The 20,353-nt window shown below is 40.6% G+C and overlaps 2 pseudogenes across 2 annotated transcripts; both read right to left on the reverse strand.

Moving 5' to 3' along the window:
• Positions 1-6,423: 6,423 nt before the first annotated feature.
• Positions 6,424-6,944, reverse strand: LOC308649184 (hydroxyacyl-thioester dehydratase type 2, mitochondrial-like; annotated as a pseudogene). Its single transcript has one exon. The product of its transcript is annotated as a hydroxyacyl-thioester dehydratase type 2, mitochondrial-like (transcript).
• Positions 6,945-7,039: 95 nt separating this feature from the next.
• On the reverse strand, positions 7,040-7,423 carry LOC308649357 (ribonuclease P protein subunit p14-like; annotated as a pseudogene). The gene has a single exon. The product of its transcript is annotated as a ribonuclease P protein subunit p14-like (transcript).
• Positions 7,424-20,353: the final 12,930 nt, after the last annotated feature.

The following is a 20,353-nucleotide window of genomic DNA, read 5'->3' on the forward strand; positions in this document are numbered from 1 at the left end:
AGCACACTCACTTCGATTCCAGTGATTTGTGTATCATTTTAACCATTTTTGATCTAGTTATATCGGTTGCTAGCTAAGCCACTTCCACCACTGCCTCTGCCAAATTGGAGTCTGTCCTCTTGTCTGAGTTCACCTTCTCCTGTCCCTGTGGTCTACCTCCTCCTCATGAGTCAGGTTCTTCCACATCTGTTCCAAGCACACTTACCTCTACTTTGTTGACCAGAGTTGTGTTAGATGATGTCACTTCTGCTCCCAGCTGTGGTCACAACATGGCTATGAACAAATCTGACCACTTCATCTCCTCCTCCCACATCCTCTTTATACCCAGTAACCACCTACCACTTTTTTCCCAGTCTACCTACTGTCTTTGGGTGACTACTTTTTAAGTCGACTAGACTTTCTTCTGCAACAATCACAGTCCATCCATCATCAGCACATCCTCCATCATCAGCACCATCTATGAATGTAACCTATTCTGTCCAGCCTAACCTGTGAATATATTCATATATTCTATGAATATACTGTATATCCTCTTCTCTAAAATGCTGACCTCTATTCTGGGGACCATAGCCACAGAGAACTACTTCCTATCATCTCTCCTTCCCCATAACCCTTTCTTCAAACCACCACCACCACCAGAGCCATGTTAGATTAGACCCCCTTGGCTCGAAGGACACCCACCTCCCCTTTAAATGTCTCCATTATAAATGCATCATCTTGATTAACCCATTTCCTAGGCACCAGGACCAGACCAACCACCCACATTTTTGTCACCACAGCTCCTGTAAGGAACCCCACGACCTTTGCTACCAGCAATGCATTTCCTGGAATATCCCTGAATACCTCTGGCCTGGCTGCATCCACTCTTGGAGTATCATCTACCTCCTCAGTCCCAGGTGTCATGACCACCGCAGTGTCTATCCATGATTCAACTGTCATTCCTGGAGCCAGCGCCACCTCCCGTACAACAAGCTCAGTGTCCATGGGCACAAATAAAATTAGCGTGAGCCACATTCCAACAAATGTGGTCAAACCAAGTGGATATTTACAGCCCTGGGCCATCATCCTCATTGCTCTGATTACTGTTGTGATTGGTATTATCCTGCTAGTAGGACTCTGCTTTTGTCTGGTGAGTATCTAGGATGGGCTAATTGGGGAGTCTGATGAGGAAGTAGATCATAAATAAGAATGGAATTCATGTAAATAATCCTTGGAGTATCCAGAAGAATAAGATGGTGTGTAGAAAGAAAAACCATGTAGCATGATATAAAGACGAGAGAGTCAGTGAGAGTGAGAGTTAAAGTTGTAAAAAGAATAAAAAGATGAATTGGGGTCAAAATGAAAGGAAACTGTTTGAATGAAACAACATCTGGGAGTCAGAATATTTTAGCCCTAGAAGAAGAATCTCCAGGAATTGAGGAATCTTTAGGTTGTTGCTTTATTTACTGACTTCTATTATAAATCTTAGCACTTATTATCCATGGGACACTGCTCTTTGGATGCTCTTGCAAGAGTAGAGACAAATACTCTTCTCTTGATTCTCCTTAGGTCAGCTGTAGATTAGAAAAGTCAAAACATTTCACTAAGTACTGAGGAAGAAAAAAGGGAAATAAACATTAAAAAATCAGCATATGCAGTGACATATTAATGTATATAGCAGCATAATTCACAACATCTAAGCTATGGAACAAACCTAGGTGTCCTTCAACAAATGAATGGATAAAGAAATTGTGATGTATATACACAATGGAATATTAGCCATAAGGAAGAATGACTTTATGACATTTGTCAGTAAATGGATGGATCTGGAGACTATCACACTAAGTGAAATAAGCCAATTTTAAAACACCAAAGGTCAAATATTTTCACTGTTACATGGAAGCTAAACCACAGTAAAGCAGAGGATAGAACTTTTCTGTAGATAACACAATGGGGAACAAAGAGAAGAGAAGATGGGTAGGAATAAGAAATACAGTAGAATAAATCTAACATATTTTTTCTATGTGCACATATGAAAATACCTAAGTGAATCCCCACCATTGTGTCCACCCACAAGAATGGGGTTCTAATTAGGATAAGATATATTTCATGCTTGTATAATTGTATCAAAGTGGATTCTACTGTCATGTATAACTAAGAGGAACTAATTAAAAAATAAAAATAGTAACCACTATTTTTTTTGGATGATATAGTCATCTAAAAAAAAAAAAAGTACAGGTTCCAACTGCATGACATCTAACAAGTTTTTGTTTTGTTTTGCTACTTAGGATTAAACTCTGGGATTAAACTACTGAGCCACATCCCCATCCCTATTTTGTATTTTATTTAGAGATAGGGTCTCACTATCTCACTGAGTTGCTTAGTGCCTCACCTTTGCTGAGGCTGGCTTTGAACTTGTAATCCTTCTGTCTCGGCCTCCCAAGATGCTGGGATTACAAGCATGCACCACTGTGTCTGGCTTTTTAATAAATTTCTGGTACTCATGAGTACTCTGCTATTTCTTGTTCGATTTGTGGTAGTTACTCTCTTATCTCCCACTGTATCTCTGCTTTCAGAACTTGATCTTTCTTTGAACACATATTTTTCTCAAACTTGTCTTACATTTATGATTTTTTTCTCTTTTCTTATAGTTTGTTAGTAAGCTCACATGTGAAGAATAAAGCAGAGAATAAATAACTGGCAAGCTGAGGCCAAGTCATATAGGTCCACAAGAGACCCCTATGGACCACCGCATCTCTTTCCAACTCTGAGTTTAATGACTTCACATTGGTAGCTTCATATATTCTCTGATGGAAGTATTTATATCATGGAAATTAACAAACACTACAAAACAGAATTTTCCCAGTTGTTAAATGATGACCAAGACACCACTGGTCCAAATGACAAATTAAGAACATATTATACAGCCAGATGTGGTGGTGTACACCTGTAATCCCTGCAGCTCAGGAGGCCAAAACAGTAGGACCACAAGTTCAAATCAGCCTCAGCAATGGTGAGGAGCTAAGCAACTCAGTGAGATCCTGCCCCTAAATAAAATACAAAATAGGAGTGGGGATGTGGCTTAATGGTTGAGTGCTTGTGAGTTTAATCCCTGATACTCCCCCAAAACAAAAAACATATTATGCCAACAAAAGGTTGGCATATGGTAGTCAATTTATGGGAATTCCCAGCCACCCTCCCTATTTAAGTTCCAAAATTAATTCACACTATCTAGAAATGACTTCCTATATGACTTTATAATTTTACATTCCATGTCAAATGGTAATGAGAACTGACATTAATTAGTTGTTTGTGTGAGGCTTGGGGCCATTTTTGAAATGCATTGTCATTTAATCAGCTCTACAATTCGGATCTGGAGCTCCATTAGCTGCCTCAGCACAGGTGCTGAGTGACAGATCTGGGAACCTAGTCCAGGCTGATTTGGTTCTGGATTTCATGCCTGTGATCTCAAGATGGTATAGGGACAGTTTTCTGAAGGCCTGTCTCAGCTTCTTAGCTGACAAAGTGAAAGACTGTCTTTCAGGTGGGGCTCTGTGCCTTTCACACAGGGATGTGGTTTACCTTTGTCTTGAAAGTCCAACAACACGTAACCTGACCATGCTGCTGAGCCAGGGCCTGAGTGTTCACATAAAGAGGGTATATTAATATAGTGTGAGGGAGTTTGATTTCTAGAGAGAATAAGAGTGAAATAACAAAAAGAGGCAAAGAGCACAGTAAGGATAATGGTAAGAAAAGACATAGTTTTGAAAAATAAAAATCTCACATTGGTGAAACAGGCTTGTACATTATAAGAGATGGTACTTAATTTTTATATATATTTTTTCCTTTCAGAGGGACTTTTACTTCCCTCTGAGAAACAGAGGTACTTATTACCCCCATGACCACAACCTTGGCCTTAGTCTGGACCTGGACTTAGGCCTGGGCTCTGGAATAGTCCACAGCCTGGAAAATGAACTGAACCCTGGAAGAAGACTTGGGATTGGACCTGCAGGAGCACATGGCGTTGGACACAGGATGGGTGATGGAGATGGCATGGAATGAACCACAGTGGGAGTCATGGCTATGGAGGAGGCCACAGCAATAGACCTGAACACAGAGGAAGCCACGGTAGAAACCAAGGAGTGGATCATAGAGGGAGTCACCCAGGAGGCCATGACAGTACAAGATGGCTGTGGCCATAGATTGGATAATGGAAAATATTGGGGGGGGGCGGGCGGAGAAAGCTTGGGGTAGGAGGGAGTCATGGAGAAAAAACTCTAGATTGAATTCTAACTTTGCTGTATTCCCTTGAGTACGATACTTAACCTCTTTGTGCCTCTAGTGTCCTGGTATGTGAAATGGAGATAGTGACACTTTCCCCACAGGGTTGTTGTTGAGATACAATGGACTAGCATGTGTGAAATGCACACATAGGGCCTGGCACAAAGTAAGTGCTTAATTAATATTAACTATCATCCTTATAAATTTTAGCCACCACACCATCTCCAAGAGACAAAAGCACACCATGAATGTATCATTGAGACCATGTGCATGTTCATTCCTATTTGTTCTTTCAGTTTTTCCGTTCCCCCCGTCCCCCCGCTTCAGGGCTTATTATTTACCAATTGCTATTCCAGGAGCTTTTGAATATAATATAATTTATCTCCAAATAATTTAGTGAGGAAAATATCTTTATGACCTTGAGGTAGACTAATATATTTAAGCATAAAACAAAAAGCATTAATTATAAAATAAAAGTTTGATGATTGAACTTTATTAGAGTCCGATATCAGAATATACTGTTATGGGCTGATTTGAAAGTTAAATTGGGTTGATGCCATCTTGCTCAGATATCTCACCCTATGCAGAATTGGGCCCCCTTTCTGCATGAGCCTACTACATTGAGGCTGACATCTTTACTTCATCCACTTGCATCTGGACCACAATGTCTTTAAACTATGGAGCTGTTGCTTACTTCCTGAGTAGGTATGGGATGTGCCAATGCTGAGAACTTGGTAACACTATATGAAATGTGTCTTATGATTGTACTTGCCTCTCCCACCCCCCTTATTTTTTTTTCTGTTTTTAAGTGGCCCCCTCACCCATGTTCAATATCTTGGTTGCAGAACTGTCTGCTTTGTGCTCCCTTGGCCCTGGCTAGAATAAATCCTTTGTCTTTGTTTCAAAAAGACCCAGAATATTATTTGGGATTTTGGATTAGTGCCTTAAAAATATCCCTTTTTTTCTTCTTATACCTTTTATTTCTTCTATTTTACAATAAAGCATGTATTTGTGTATCTATACAATGTGAACCCACATTTCCAAGGGAGGGATAAAAGAATATGGATTGTTAAAATAGAAACTTTGCACTGAAGATTCTAATCCAAGATTAAAATACTAATACAGATTGACTGACAGCCTGAAAGATGGTCTGATGCCTACTTAACTGTAGGCTACTCTGCTTTAAATGTAGGAAAACCCCTAACCTCACTCACAGAGGAAATGGACAATAGCAGCTACTGTTCACAGCTGAGCCTTGTGCTTAACTGTGTATCTGCTGTTTCCAACAATAATCCTGCCCAGTACATGTTATCGCTATTTTCTAGATGAAGACAGTTTACATAATTGAATCCAAGTCTGCCCACAAGTCCTTCTCTGGTAACAGCGACCTGAAAGTCAAGTTCTACAGAAAGGTGAGCAAGATGCCATCTTGGTATAAAAAACAAATTGCAGTAAACTGACCCAGAAACAAAGAGAAAGGTATCTAAGAATTTTACTGGTAAAGGGCAAGTGTTTAAAGATGAGCCAAGTTCCATTGCTGCCTTTAGCAAGTAAATGCTGGACAGTTATAAAAATCTAGAGAGAAACCTATTCTACACAGATATAGGTATATTTATCAAACACAAATCTAACTAGGTTTAAATTCTGAAAGTAGACCCTTCAGATAAGTAAGCCTCCTGATACTTTTTCAATTTAAAAAACTTCAACAGCTGGGTGCAGTGGCACATACCTGTAATCCCAGCAACTTGGGAGACTGAGGCAGGAGGATCTCAAGTTCAAAGCCATCCTCAGCAACTTAGTGAGGCCCTATGCAATTTAGCAAGATCCTGTCTAAAAAAATAAAAAGGGATGGGGATGTGGCTCAATGGTTAAGCACCCCTGGGTTCAATCCCCAGTACCAGAAAAACAAACAAAACACCAAAACAACAACAACAAAAAATTCTTACAGAGATGAAGTCATGCATCTACTCAGCTCTGGGTGAAGCCTGAGTTCAAAATGGAAAGTGGACATTTGCTCACCCCTCTACCTGCTCCCCTTCTCTAACATAGCTTCTGAGTCTCTCGGCCTTTCCTTGGTGATGAATAGCAAGTAGCCCATTTCCCCAGATGCTCTTTAATAACAATAACACTGGTGTTTGAACTTGTAACTTTAAACACCTATAATTAGGATTTGGGAGCTTCTGGAACCATGACCTTGACCAAGCCTTCCGTAACAGTCTTTTTACTTTCTATTACACAACATGACACAGCAATAAAAGCAACAAACCACTTCAGCTTTTTCACTTTTGCAGAAACTAAAACCACTTCTCCAATATATAAAGGAGGAGGAAAGTTAATTTCCTGGGAGAGAAATACACAGCTTGGTCCTGGCATTTTAGTACCCAAGAGAGCTGAGATAGGTTCATTGATCAAAACACCATGTACAATTGTCCTTCCAAACTTGGTGTGTTTAGCAAAATCTTTATTTAAATGCAAAGGACTGACATCTCCCATTAATTCTGAGAAGGCAGCCGCGTCCCTCTGTGTGAAGGCCCTGCTGAGTTCAGCCTGGTCCCAACCCTCATGTGCACATGCTGCACGAGCTGTCTGCTCCACACTGGTTGACTCAGACAGAATTGACTTTGAAGTCCACCGCACCGAAGGCAAAAGCTGGATATTACTGGGAACATCTTCAGCATCCTCATCCATGGGAGCTTCTAGCCTGCTTCTGTTTTCAAACTATGCAGCCACCAAAAAGTACTTTTGAGAACAGAGGGAAGTTTTTGAAATTGAAGTCTATTCAATGCAATACTAGTTCCCTACTATTACCAGATAATTCGAGGAGAAATGGAGAAACCTGAATCACTCTGAAAGCACAGGTTTTGCCTTTGTAAGATCCTAACAGGGTCAAAAACTCCACAATTTGACTAGACCACTGCTACATATTTTCAGGATGGCTCACAAGGTCTTCTCTTCACAGGTCAGGACATCCAGAGGTAAGGCAGCACCAACCTCCCCAAACAGGTCCTTTCAGGCAGAAATAAGCAGCTTGAACTGTGCACATTCAGACCAACTCCATGATCTTGAAATTCCAGGCAGACTTTTATGTAGTGGTACTTAGAGGGATTTTTGTAAACTATTCTTTCATACGTGGTAGCCAGTGTTGGCATCTTTTTCAGTGCTGATCACATCCACTGTCCATTGGACTAGCTTGCCGCCTCCTCTGACTCCGGTTGGCTGCAAGGATTCGCCAAGGTTTGGTGATCCCATGCAGGAGCCAGGACCTAGGTCTGGGAAACTCCTGGTGTGTTTACATTTGGTTGCTCCCTGACCCCAGATGAGAGGTGGGTCCTTAATAATATCTTTGAGAAAACAAAACAAAAATAAAAGTCAAAGGCAGGAGAAGATACTGCAATACATCCATATGACAAAGAAATTATATTCTGAATATAGGAGGACTATAGATAATAAGAAAAGACAATGCAATTTAAAAATGGGCACAAGATTTGACAGAAGGATATCAAAATGGTCAGTGAACATCTGAAAAGGGACTCAATATCATTGCTTATCAGAGAAATGGAAATTCAAACCCTAAGGAAATATCACTACACACCCAGGACAATGACTAGAATTTAAATGACTGACAATAGCAAGTACTGACAAGGATGTTGAACAACTACAACTCTTATACATTGTTATTGGGAGAGTAAATTGATACGCTCAATGTTTGGCAACACTAAAATTAAACACACATATACTCTATGACTCTGCAATTCCATTCTGAGTGCATATATACCCTATATAGCAGAAATAGTAGAAATCCACCAAAAGACATGTATGATAGCAGCTTTATTTATAAGAGCATCATGTTGGAAATTTCCAAAAGTCTTAAACTTAGAATAAGTAAGTAAATTATGACACAGCCCTAAAATGGCATACTACCTAATAGTGAAAAAATAATGAACTATTGAATCATGCAAAAAACATTAACAAATTTCACAGGTATAGTGTTGAGTAAAAGAAGTCAAAGCAGCAGAGCACATATTGTACAATTCCATTCACATTCACGTGTGAAGTTAATCTACTGTGATAAAGGACAGAAGAGTAGCTGTCTTTGGGAGAAAGCACAGGTTAGGATAAGAGTGTTCTGTATTTTATCTGGGCAATGATTACATGGATATACACATGTGTAAAACTTCACTGAAATGTGCACATGAGATTTGTGGATTATGTTGTGTGGAAGTTCTACTTGTTTTAAAAATGAAAAGGGAAATCTCTGTGACCTTTTTTCCCCCGTCATTATAATTTCCTTGGTCAGAAGATGTGGTCAGGGATACGTGATGATAAATGAAGCATTAAATACTTCCAACGACAGCGGTGCCAGTGGAAGCTTTGTGGGCAGGGAAGGCAAATACCTATTTTAATGAGGACAAATCACTACTCCCTTCAAATTGCAAGAGATTCAATGTCGTCAACCTGACACCTCTCTGGAATGGTGCCATACAGCAGGGTCAACACGGATTTCTGCTGTTAGCTGGCTAGGCAGTTGGCAGTGGAAGTTTGTTTTTGGACTACTTTATTGAGTCCTATATAACCTCCATCCCTTCCATGGAGCCGGCTTTATTTATTTTTTCTAGATGAACACATTTTACTTATTATTATATATTTTGCTTCTACTGTGTGCCAGGGAAGGCAAAGAAAAAGTAAAAGCTGAAAATAAACACTAGGAATTCTGTAAGGGTCAAACCTTTGTAGGTCAAATTCTACAAAGGTCACAACCTAGAAGATCATTTGCCTGGCACAGTGTATTTTTTTTCTTTTTCATTGTTTTATTTATTTTTATGTAAATTTTTTATTTATATATGACGGCAGAATGCATTACAATTCTTATTACATATATAGAGCACAGTTTTCATATCTCTGGTTGTATACACAGTATACTCACACCAATTTGTGTCTTCCTACCTATACTTTGGATAGTAATGGTCATTACATTTCACCATCATTAATTACCCCATGCCCCCTCCCTTCCCCTCCAACCCCTCTTCCCTATCTAGAGTTCATCTATTCCTCCCATGATCTTGCTCCCTATCCCACTGTGAATCAGCCCCAGGGGCCTGCTTTATCTATGAGCCCACTGAGAAAGCACTGGAGTAGCTTGAGAAAAAGGTTGGTTGACATCCACAGAATGGGTCACATTGTCAAACCAACCATTAAAACCACTTCTGCTTCTCCCCATCTGTGCCCTTCCCACATTCCACTATCTCAGACTTTCTTATCATCAATTCACTAATCATAGTCTTTCCAATCCTAGATTATACCGCCAAACTGTTAGCCACTACTCACTGATCAGGGTAAACTGTAATTCTGATTTTTTTTTTTTTTTTTTGCCCAAGCAAAGTAAGTAAGCAGATGCACTGTTCAATGCTGTGCTCACTGGGAGGATTTCCCTCGCTGCTGTCCTTCAAGGCCACCCTGAGAGAGCACAGCATGCTAGTGTATCCTGCAGAACCATCTACAAACCAGATGAAACCCAATATTTCCTTTCCTAGTCATCTGGACAAAGGAAACTCTCCATGTGACTGTGCTTATGGAGGGAGAGGTTGGAAATGTAGCTGAGATAGATGTCATCAGAATTTGGGTGGCCTAGATGGGCAGGTGGTGCACACCTGTTATCTCAGTGGCTCAGGAAGCTGAGGCAGGAGGATGGAGTGTTAAGCCAGCCTCAGCAACTTAGCAAGGTCCTAGGCAACTCAGGGAGACCCTATCTCTAAGTGAAATATAAAAGGCCTGTGGTTATGGCCTAGTGGTTAAGTGGCCCTGAGTCGAATCCCCAGTAACAAGAAAGAGAGGGAGGGAAGGAGAGAGGGAGAGAGAGAGAGAAATTCTGAGAGAGAGAGAGAGAGAGAGAGAGAGAGAGAGAGAGAGAGAGAGAGAAGGTTTGGTTGGCCTCCTCAGGTCTATTATTTATGTCTTGAGGACATACTTGAACACAAATTTATATATTCCACTTCCATTCAATGAGGTAGATACTGTTAAATATACCCAATTTTATACTTTGGTGTTACAGAAAACATCAAGTTCATAAAGGGCAATTTATGTTTCCTGAACTATTAATTGCTGAGAATGGAGTATCAAGTCAGATGCTTATCAAAGGATAAGTCTCAATTGAACTTTCTGGAAGACAAAATAAAGAATATGGAAGAAGAATGCCTTAGCTCTAAAGCTCTAGGGGTTTGTTGTTTCTATATGGCTACATAGATTCCATGCAGACTCCTGATTTGTCACATTTTAAACTACTTTGTATCTTTTCAAAAGTAAATTGCAAATGGGCTTACTTTTCTTGGGCTCCCACTTAAAGTATGGAATACTCAAAGTTGGGGCCTGGAGATGAACTTGGGCTAAGACTCCATTTGTTTTCTAAATTTCATAAGCCCCACTCTGACCTGTAGATCATGGTGGTGGTTTAGGTCCTCTGATGTTAACATGAATCCTGCCAGTGTCTGATAATGCCTGAAAGGATTGGGCATTTCTCTTTCCCATTGCATTGTCACCTTCATAAATGGCCAAGATCCCTTTTGAAAAGTAGGAGGAAGATTCATGGCACATACAACGTTGTAACATTGGATCTTTCTGCCTTCCCTGTATTTCTAGGCTTATGAATAAGTGCAGGCCTGGGAGTTAGGTGAGACACTGAGACTTTCCACTGGGGTAACTCATATTAGCTCTCTGTTTATACAGTCAGATGGTTTCACTTATCCAAAATAAGTGAGGTTTTAGTATTGTAATTAGGCATGTCATTTTTAGTAACACCAATCAGGGTCAAAGATCTCTGATTACAGTTCTGGTCATACTGCCTATGACTCACCAGGCCCACCAACATCAGGAAGCCTATTTCAAAGGTCAGATCTCCTACTACTGTATCTGGTAAAGAGCTGCTGCAGAACTTTATAAACATATTAACGTTCTCTTTTCTAATGCCTTGATGAAGAAAATATCAATTGAGTCTTCTGGAAGAAAAAAATCAAGGAGAAAGTTGTGCATGTTAAATCAATCTCAACATAAATCTCTCCCTGAATCTTAGAATTTTTCCTTCTAATTATACCAATGAAATACTGAGATCATAACTTCATTTAATGTAGGCCACCTGTGAGTCCATATTTCCATCATCCAAGAAAACTGTTAGGGTGACTCCCAACTACTTGACCTAATGTATTGAATCTATAATGTGTAATAAATTCACCCAAGCAATCACTTTTATTTTGTTGTATAACAACTTAGTACAAATGGCAACTGAGAACAACACCCATTTACTAGCTCACCATTCTGTGAGTCAGAAGTCTGGTCAATGCATGACTGGGTCTTTTCTTAAGGTCTCACAATGCTGTGATAAGTTGTTGGCTGCCTGCATCCTCATTTGGAGCTTTTTTAAGGTCATGTGGTTGTAGCAAACTTCAGTTTTTGAGGTTGCAGAATTGAGGTCCCTGCTTCTTTGCTAAATATAAGCAATCACTTTAATACAGGCACAGTGTTAGGGATAACTTGAGTCACTTGTGTCACCTTTTGGTATGGAATGCAGTGTTCCATTTTATATTAGTGTGAAGTCACACTTGCCCTCAAACCTGAATTGGTCAGATGGCCAATCCCAGATTTCTATTTTTGAAGGTCACTTTTCTGAAATTTCATACAAATACTGTTAATAGTCTGCTTCCCTTATGAAAACAGAAACTACTTGAGATGCTTCAAAGATAAACAGATTTAGTCTAAGAAATAGGTACTTATAAAACTCCTTTAAAATCTGAAAGGTTGAAAATCAGGGTGACAGCAAATAGCTTTCAGGCTTATTGCCACAGAGAACAGAAAGCTGGTGTCACTGAGGCAGGGACATATAGGCAAATGCTGCCATCTCCACAGGTCTTCCACAGTCCCCTCCCCCCACCCTGGTGTGTAAGGGTCAAGAAAATGCAGAGACCACTGAAAACTCCTCACCTGAGTATCCCAGGCATGCATCCAGCCATTGCTACTGCAGAACAGAGTCTCATGAGCGTTCTTCTCAGGATAATGTAAAATGTGCCTGTAACCTGTTGACAAGAAAGTCTAGAAATTGTGGTTCTGGGTCTAGAGGTCGCTGCCACACAGGGCAGAGCACTGAAGAATGTCCAAAAGTACCAAGTGCCAATAACAGCTGAAGCCACACACCCCACTGTATGGGAAGGGCTGCAAAGGAACTGGAGGTGACAGAGTAAAACTAGAAAGAGAAAACAGGTTTCTTGCTGAGACATCTAACAGGGACCTGAATAATGATGTGCTAAAATTAAATGACAGGGTAGAGGGAATGTGAAATTCCTGCAATTCCTAAAAGAACTTCTTTCTCCCTTACGTTGAAAAAAGAAAAATTCCAAAGTTAATCACAAACTTATATTGTGTCTCTGTATTTTTTCTACTTATATCCAAGTGTTTGGATCCTAAAATTTCCAATACTGGGGTACATTAATCTCTCATTTGTAAACAATACAAAAGTCTAAGGCCTCAGCCCCTGCATCCTTGTCTCCTCATGGTTATCAGAACTGACTCTCAGAATAGGCATCCAGTTGAGATCTCATCCATGTCACCTGTGCTTGGGAACCTGCTCCTCACTTGTTGGTTCTAATGGTATGTCCCTTCTGGTAAATATGAAGCCTTGCTTTGTTTCAGATTTAATCTTGCTGAGCCTTTGTAGATTCTGCAGAAACTCTAGAATGTCTGAGAAGAAGAGCTTAGATGTGTCTTAGTCAGCTTTTTCAATGCAGTGACTGAAGGATCTCACTAGAGCAAGTTTAGGGGAGGAAAAGTTTATTTGAAGGCTCACAGTTTGAGAGGTCTTAGTCCATAGAAAGCCAGCTCCATTCCTTGGGGCTTGAGGTGAGGCAGAACTTCATGGCTGAAGAGTGGGGCAGGTGGAGGCAGCTCACATGAGATCAGAATGCAGAGAGAGGTCTCCACTTGCCAGATACAAATATATACCCCAAAGCCACGCCCCCAATGAACTTTGTCCAGCCTCACCCCACCTGCCTCCAGTTACCACTCAGTTAATCTCATGAGGAATTAATTCACTAATAGGTTAAGGCTGCAACCAATCATTTCTCCTCCAAAACTTGCATTGTCTTATGTGTGAGCATTTGGGGGATACCTCACATCCAAACCATAACAGTATGTGCAACTTGGTTAAAGGGGCTTGCTGGAACCATTCTGGAAGCAATGTTTTCAACTGATATCTTTTTACAGTGGTATAAATATAGGGTGGCCTAGGAGCCAGATTGCCAGGGTTGAGTCCTGAATCTGCCACTTATCATCTTCAGGAATCTCTGTGCTCCTGTTTCCTCACTTAGAAAATGAGAATAATTTTGCTAAATCATGAAGTAGGTCTGAACATTAAATGACATTATCTGTAAAGCACTTTGAATAACATTTGTACCCAGAACACTCAATGAAAACTATTAGCTATCATTAGATTCTTTATTCATGGATGCCTTATGAAGGAGGTAAGAAAATAGGAAGGTTTTGTAGAAGCTGATTTTGTATCTTACTATTTTAAATTAGACTTCATGTTATTCAGTGGATGGAGATTGTGGGGGAGGATAAGGCAAACACCTTATAGCCTAAAGAACTATTGTTAGAAGCACCAGATAGGTTTAGAAAGAACCTGAGCAGAGAATTAACTCAGGCTGATCTCAAGCTCCTTAGAGAAACACTCCATCCAGCACGGTGCTCCAGCTAAGAAAAATGACACTGCCCAAGCTGTAGATTAGAAATGGGAAAGTTAGTGGCTGGGAGGGACAGAAGACAGACTTGAAGGACTCCAACCTCCCATTGTGGGTGAAGAAAGCTCCCAAGAAGTCCCAACAAGTCAAGGAGGTGCTGAGAGAACCAGTGGGCCTGCTCTGAGTGAATAAAGAGGCAGCAGAGTTTAGGATCCAGTGCTGGAGGCCACAGTGGGTATCCTGATCATCAGCACCTCCCAAAGACCAGCTGAATCCTTTAGCTGAACCAACACAGGGTGCCCACGAGGGACAGTCAGGACAGGATGTTAAGGCATGAGAGACTGTCCCATCAGGGCATGAAAGTCAGTCCAGGAGAAACCATCAAGGGCCAAAGGCAGCCTGTGGGACCAGGGTTCCTTCTCTACCATCCACACAGAAAAATGAACTGCATCGTCAGTAGGAGGCCATTTTTGGAATGAGAGAGAGAAGGGAGAGAGCCCTTGTAACTTCAAACAGGTAGAATATTTACCTAAAGAGGGGTGTTTTAACACAGGAATAAAATAACTTTAATTGTCAAGCTGAGGTCCTTCTCCCACGTCTTTCTTGCCATACCCTTCTATGCCTAAGAATGGGGCTCCAAAGTAAAGTGACATAAAATATATCAAATAATGCTACATGTTTTCTCACACATGTAGATTGAAATATGTGAAATGCATGCAAGGTTTGAACCTTGGATTAGGACTTTTGCTTACTGCTCAAAAAATCTTTCCCAAGAGTATGTCTAGGGAGACTGTAGTAACCCTCAGCTATAGGATGGAAAAATTCACCCAGTACCCTCCTTGTAGTGGTGTGTTGATAAATTTTAACCAAATTCTTTTTGGGGAAGAGACCCAATATGTAGCATTTTCTGATTTCTGTGACAAACTATTCTTAGCATGGCCCTTTTGAAGCTACTAACTTGATGTGATTGAAAAGAGATTTTTGAAGCAATGCACACTAGCAAACTAATATATAGTAACATATACCAAAGAGAAGAAAAGTAGTAAGTTTCGATTGTTTATTACTTAGTTTTTAATATAATTTAATTACAAGTTTATGTCATTTGATTTTATTTTTTAGAGCCTTTTAAGGTTCACAATAACATTGTGTGAACAATGTTGGCAGTGTATCAAAAAGAAATCAAGAGGAAATTAGAGTATGTTGTGAGACAAAATGAAAACAAAACCACAGCCTACTAAAACTTGTAGGGTGCAGTATTAAGAGGAAAGTTTATAGCACTCTGCTTTTAGATTTCACCCATAGTTCTTATCTTTTCCCAATGTATTTGTTGTTGTTGTTGTTCTTATTTTTTTTGTACCAAGGATTGAATCCAGGGGCACTGAACCCCTGACCCACATAACCAGCCCTTTTCAAATTTTGTTTTAAAATTTACTTTGAGACAGGGTCTCACTAAATTGAACTCATGATCCTCTTGCCTCAGCGAGTCACTGGGTTTACATGCGTGTGCCACTGTGTTGGGCTTGTTCTGATTTTTTTAACTTTATATTTTCCTTTATAGAGAGGTACCTTAAACAATATGTGGAAGATAGCAGGGTGTAAATGATGAAAGTCACATTCCAACCATAAAACTTTCTTTACTTTTAATCTCTAAATTTCCTCCATTTGGAGGACATCACACAGATCACAGGCACTAGTTTCCCCCTAACCATGCTGTCATCTCTTAAGACCACGAGGTGATAGCAATGTGATGATAGTTAATATTGATTAAGCATTTATTTTGTGCCAGGCCCGGCGTGTACATTTTATACATGCTGTTTCATTGTATCTCCTCAACAATACCCTGTGGGAAAAAGGATACTATCTCCATTTCACATGCAGGGAACCTGGGTGCACAAAGAAGTTAAATACCTTACTCAAGGGAACACAGCAAAGTTAGAGTTCTGTCTCTTACCTGAAAGACTAAACAATAGATATTAAATGCATGGGTCATCTAGAGTTATTACTTCTGGCCCCACAAACATCTGGGATATTTACTTTAGTCTTGCTTTGCATATTACCTGAAATGTATTGGCATAGGGTAGTAAAGGGGGATACAAAGGCATATTAAGTTCATTTTTCAATTTTGCTTCTTTTGTTGTTTCGTTTCTCAGAGTGAGAAATAAAGAATAACACAGTAAGAACATGAAGACAGACACAGAGAAACATAGAGAAAGAAAGGAGATTGTTTTGAACGACCAACAATAAAAAAAAGAAAAAAAAAGAAAGGAGATTACAAAAAAAATATTTTGAAAAACAAATTTAAAAGTGAAAATCTATGACTTTAATCAACCAGGAAGTTGTGAAATAGGAGAAAAGAACTAATCTCTCAAAACATCAGCATTTTTGTTATTTAGGGGGATATTCTTTTGCACCTGAGAAACATTGGGTCTTAATATACCCAGGACCCAGTCCTGGGTCCATTGTCCTGTAGCATCAATAGTGATCAGAACCATGAAGGGGCCCTTTGCCTTGGCTGTGAAGGAAGCTATAATACATGTGCATCATCCTTGAAGAAAAGGAGGAGGGTAAGACATCATGTCTCAGCACCATTTCAAGTTTCCAGGAAGCTGGTCAAGTCAAAGGAAGGAGCAGACCTGTGCCAGGATGTATATACAGTGGTATCCTGAAGCACACCGACTTTTTCTCCTATGGGCCAGAAACTAGGGCAAGTCCGTGTGTTCTGCAGAAAGCTGCCTTCTTGTATGCATGCCAGGAGAGCTGCTCCTTGGGATTCTGGTCATAGGAGGAACAAAGCAAGCTAATGCTGTGTTGTCACTACTTCTGTAGCCTAACTTATACGATCCCTCTCTGTACAGTGACTGTGTGGAGCTGAGGGCACCACAGAAAGGATTTGTGTCCTTGGTCAAGCTGGCCACCACCGGACAAAGTGCTGTGAAGGAGAGGAGGTGTTCTTTTATGATAGTCAAGGGGCAAAGGAGGTTTTACTTGGTGAAGTACCAACAGGGACAGAGGTGTTCCTGTCTGTCCTTTGCCACTGGACTCTCTGGTGAAATGTCCTACCTAGTCCTTTGGGACTAGGCTTTTCCCATAAGGTTTTACCAATACACCTTCTGTCTCATCCCCATCTTTGGGTGTCTTCCTTTGTTTCACAGCAACCTATTCCACTGCCTTAGTCAAATGGGCATGGACAATACAGTGGGCCATGGATTAAGCCACTGAGATGAATGAGAAAATGGAATGAGTCTTCAATGTGTCCATTGAGAAGGCCATGATGAAAGAATGAATGGACATGGGTACCATTGAGGAAGCCATGGGAGAGGCCATTTCAGTGATGACTATAAGCAGGCCTCAGAGATCACTGAAGAAGCCAAGCCATAGCCATGAGATAATGAAAGTCATTCTGTACAGGGAATCATGGGAGAGGAGAATATCATGGAGAAGACAAAGAGCAATGAGGGGAGTGAGTCAAGAAGGGACACCAAAATATTCCCAGGAAATGACCACAGGTCATGGCTAAGGTTAAGGACAGAACCAAGGAAAGCCTCTCAAGAATTTGACCATTAAAACTGGGTCAAGCAGAGAGTTTTGAAAGACCAAATCCTCACTGGGCCTGGAAATGACCTCAAATACATAATTCCCAGGGCTGTCTCCCTAGATCAGGATCAAGGAGGTGGCGAGCCCTTCATGGGGGCTGGGGTGGACCAGTGACTGCACTCAGGGCAGTGTCATTCCCTTCTCCCTGACCCCGAGTCATTCAGGTGCCTTTCGGGGTTTAACTCTTTGGAAAGCCTTCTTCCTTCCTCCACGTCTCCTGATGTGTGTGACTACCTTGGTACATTTTGTGCTCTTACAACAGAATACCACAGATGAGGTAATTGATGAGAACAGAAATTTATTTTTTACATTCTGGAGGCACTAGCACCAGGTTTCTGGTGATGGCCTTCTTACTGCTTCCTCCAAAGAAAAGAACAAACGTTATGTCCTTACCTTCCAGGAGAAAACCCCACTCCTACAAGCCCTTTTTGTAATAGCACGCATCAATTCATGATGGCAGAGCCCTCAGGACCTAAGTACCTCCCTTTAGGCCCTGTCTCCCAACACTGTTCCATTGGGGATTAAGTTTCCAGTACATGAATTCTGGAGGATACTCTCAGATGTGGCAGTGACTGAGGAGAAACTTACTAAACACTAATAAAAGTATATTAAGATATATATGGTATCCAGCTGGGCGTGGTGGAGCATCCCTGTAATCCCAGCGGCTCAGGAGGCTGAGGCAGAAGGATCACAAGTTCAAAACCAGCCTCAGCAATTAACAAGACCCTGTCCCAAACTGAAATATAAAAAAGGACTGGGGATATGGCTCAATGGTTAAGTGTCCCTAGGTTTAATCCCCAGCACAAGAAAAAAAAAAAAGATATATATGGTATTCGGATAAAATCCTTTTATTTTTTAAAACTCTCGAGGCTGTATTGTTATTGTTCATCATTTCAAATGATTTCTATCTGCCAACCATTGTGCTGGACGGTTTGTTTTGTATCTTTTTTGGGGGTTTGTTTGTTTTGATACTGAGGATTGAACCCAGGGGCACTTAACCAATGAGCCACATCTCCAGCCCCTTTTTGTATTTTATTTAGAGAAAGGGTCTCACTGAGTTACTTAGGTCCTCTACTAAATTATTGAGGCTGGCTTTGAACTTACAATTCTCCTGCCTCAGCTCTTGAGCTGCTGGGATGACCCGGTGTGTCACCATGCCTGCCTTGGAAGCTTTTATATAAACCATTACTCAGGCTCCACAACAATCCTATTAAGTTCAGACTATAATCCCCACTAAGTAAATATCTAAGACATGAGCAAGCAGAAACAGGTTCTTTAATTCCTGGTGATTCTAGAGAGAAAAAATGCATGTAATTTTACTTAGAAATGTTATTTGGATTTATACTCTTAGAGTAGGGGCTGAGATCCCTGCATCAACTGATAATTGGCCACAACCCTCACCCATTCCCCACATAGAACTTCCCATCAGAGACCCTTAGCTGATTGACTCCCAAGCTCTTTCCCAGGGTATTGCAGAATCTGGACTCCTGCTCCCTCTCCACCCATACCTTATATTCTACCTTGGCCCATTTTCTTCCCACTTCTAGAACTTGTTTGTTCATGTTTTTTTCATATCTTAAAATGCCAGCTCCAAAAGAACACAAATTTCTGTGTCTCATTCACTGGACCAGTGCATAGTAAGCACTCAAAATGTTTGTGTGATGAATAACTTCAGGCCTCATATGCCCTGAGTATTCATTCATCAAACATCTGAATGATCTGAAATGGTTCCTTTGCCAAAAGACCTAGCTATTCTGGAGAAGATGGAAACAGCTTGTTTTAATCTTACATAATATAGAATTCAAACTCCCATGAGTCTTTTTTTTTCAGCACTGAGGACTGAATCTAAGGGTACTCTATCACTGAGCTACATACCTAGCCCTTTTTATTTTTTTATAATATGGTCTTGCTTAGTTGCTTCAGGCCTCACTAAGTTACTGAGACTGGCCTCAAACTTACAACCCTTCTGCCTCAGTCTCCCAATTCACTGGGATTACAGGCATGTACCACCTTGCCCAGCATCATCTTTGTTCAGCCATGCTATTTCTGTTGCCCTCATCCAGAGTCAACCAAGAAGTACTCAGTTCAGGTGAGAGATTATCAGTGCCCCAAGGGCTACCTCAAGATCAAGATCCCTCCTTGATGGTTTAGCTCATCTGGCATCCCTAACACTGATGAGAGGAACAAACTGAAGCTTCTCCCATGGAAAAGGTCCTATAAATTCTTTCAAAAATGAAAGAAAGTCTGGGAATGTAGCTCAGTGGCAGAGCCCATGGCTAGCTAGCATGTGTGAGACCCTGGGTTCAATCCTCAGTATCTCAATAGAAAATCGATTAATTAATTAATTAAAAATAAAAATGAAAGAAGAGCACCTTTACCAAGGAGGGGTGACAGAAAGGACATTCTTCTGGAGTCATCATTATGCTTGTTAGGTCCTGTCCTGGGTGTCTTGGGGAAGGTTTAATGTCTGCTCTGTTGTGCAAAAGCTCCTGTCATGGTTAACTTCATGCTGCTAGTGTGGACCATGAAATGAGGAGTTGGGAAGAGATGGCAACACAGCTTAATATACATCCCCACCAGACAGCTGCAATTGATGTGCATGCCTTCGTGGGTGTACAGAATGTGGTAAAACTAAAAAGAGGTGATAAGTTGGAGGCATTTTTACATTGCTTTTTAAAATATCATTTAGTTTTTTAAAGTAATCTCATTTTAATTTTTAGTGATGGCTGTTTTATGAAAATTCCTGAAAATGTAAAAGTAGGCTCTTTCAAATGGGTATG

This window comes from Spermophilus citellus (assembly GCF_964194105.1).
Source record: "Spermophilus citellus genome assembly, chromosome: 5".
Lineage (NCBI taxonomy): Eukaryota > Metazoa > Chordata > Mammalia > Rodentia > Sciuridae > Spermophilus > Spermophilus citellus.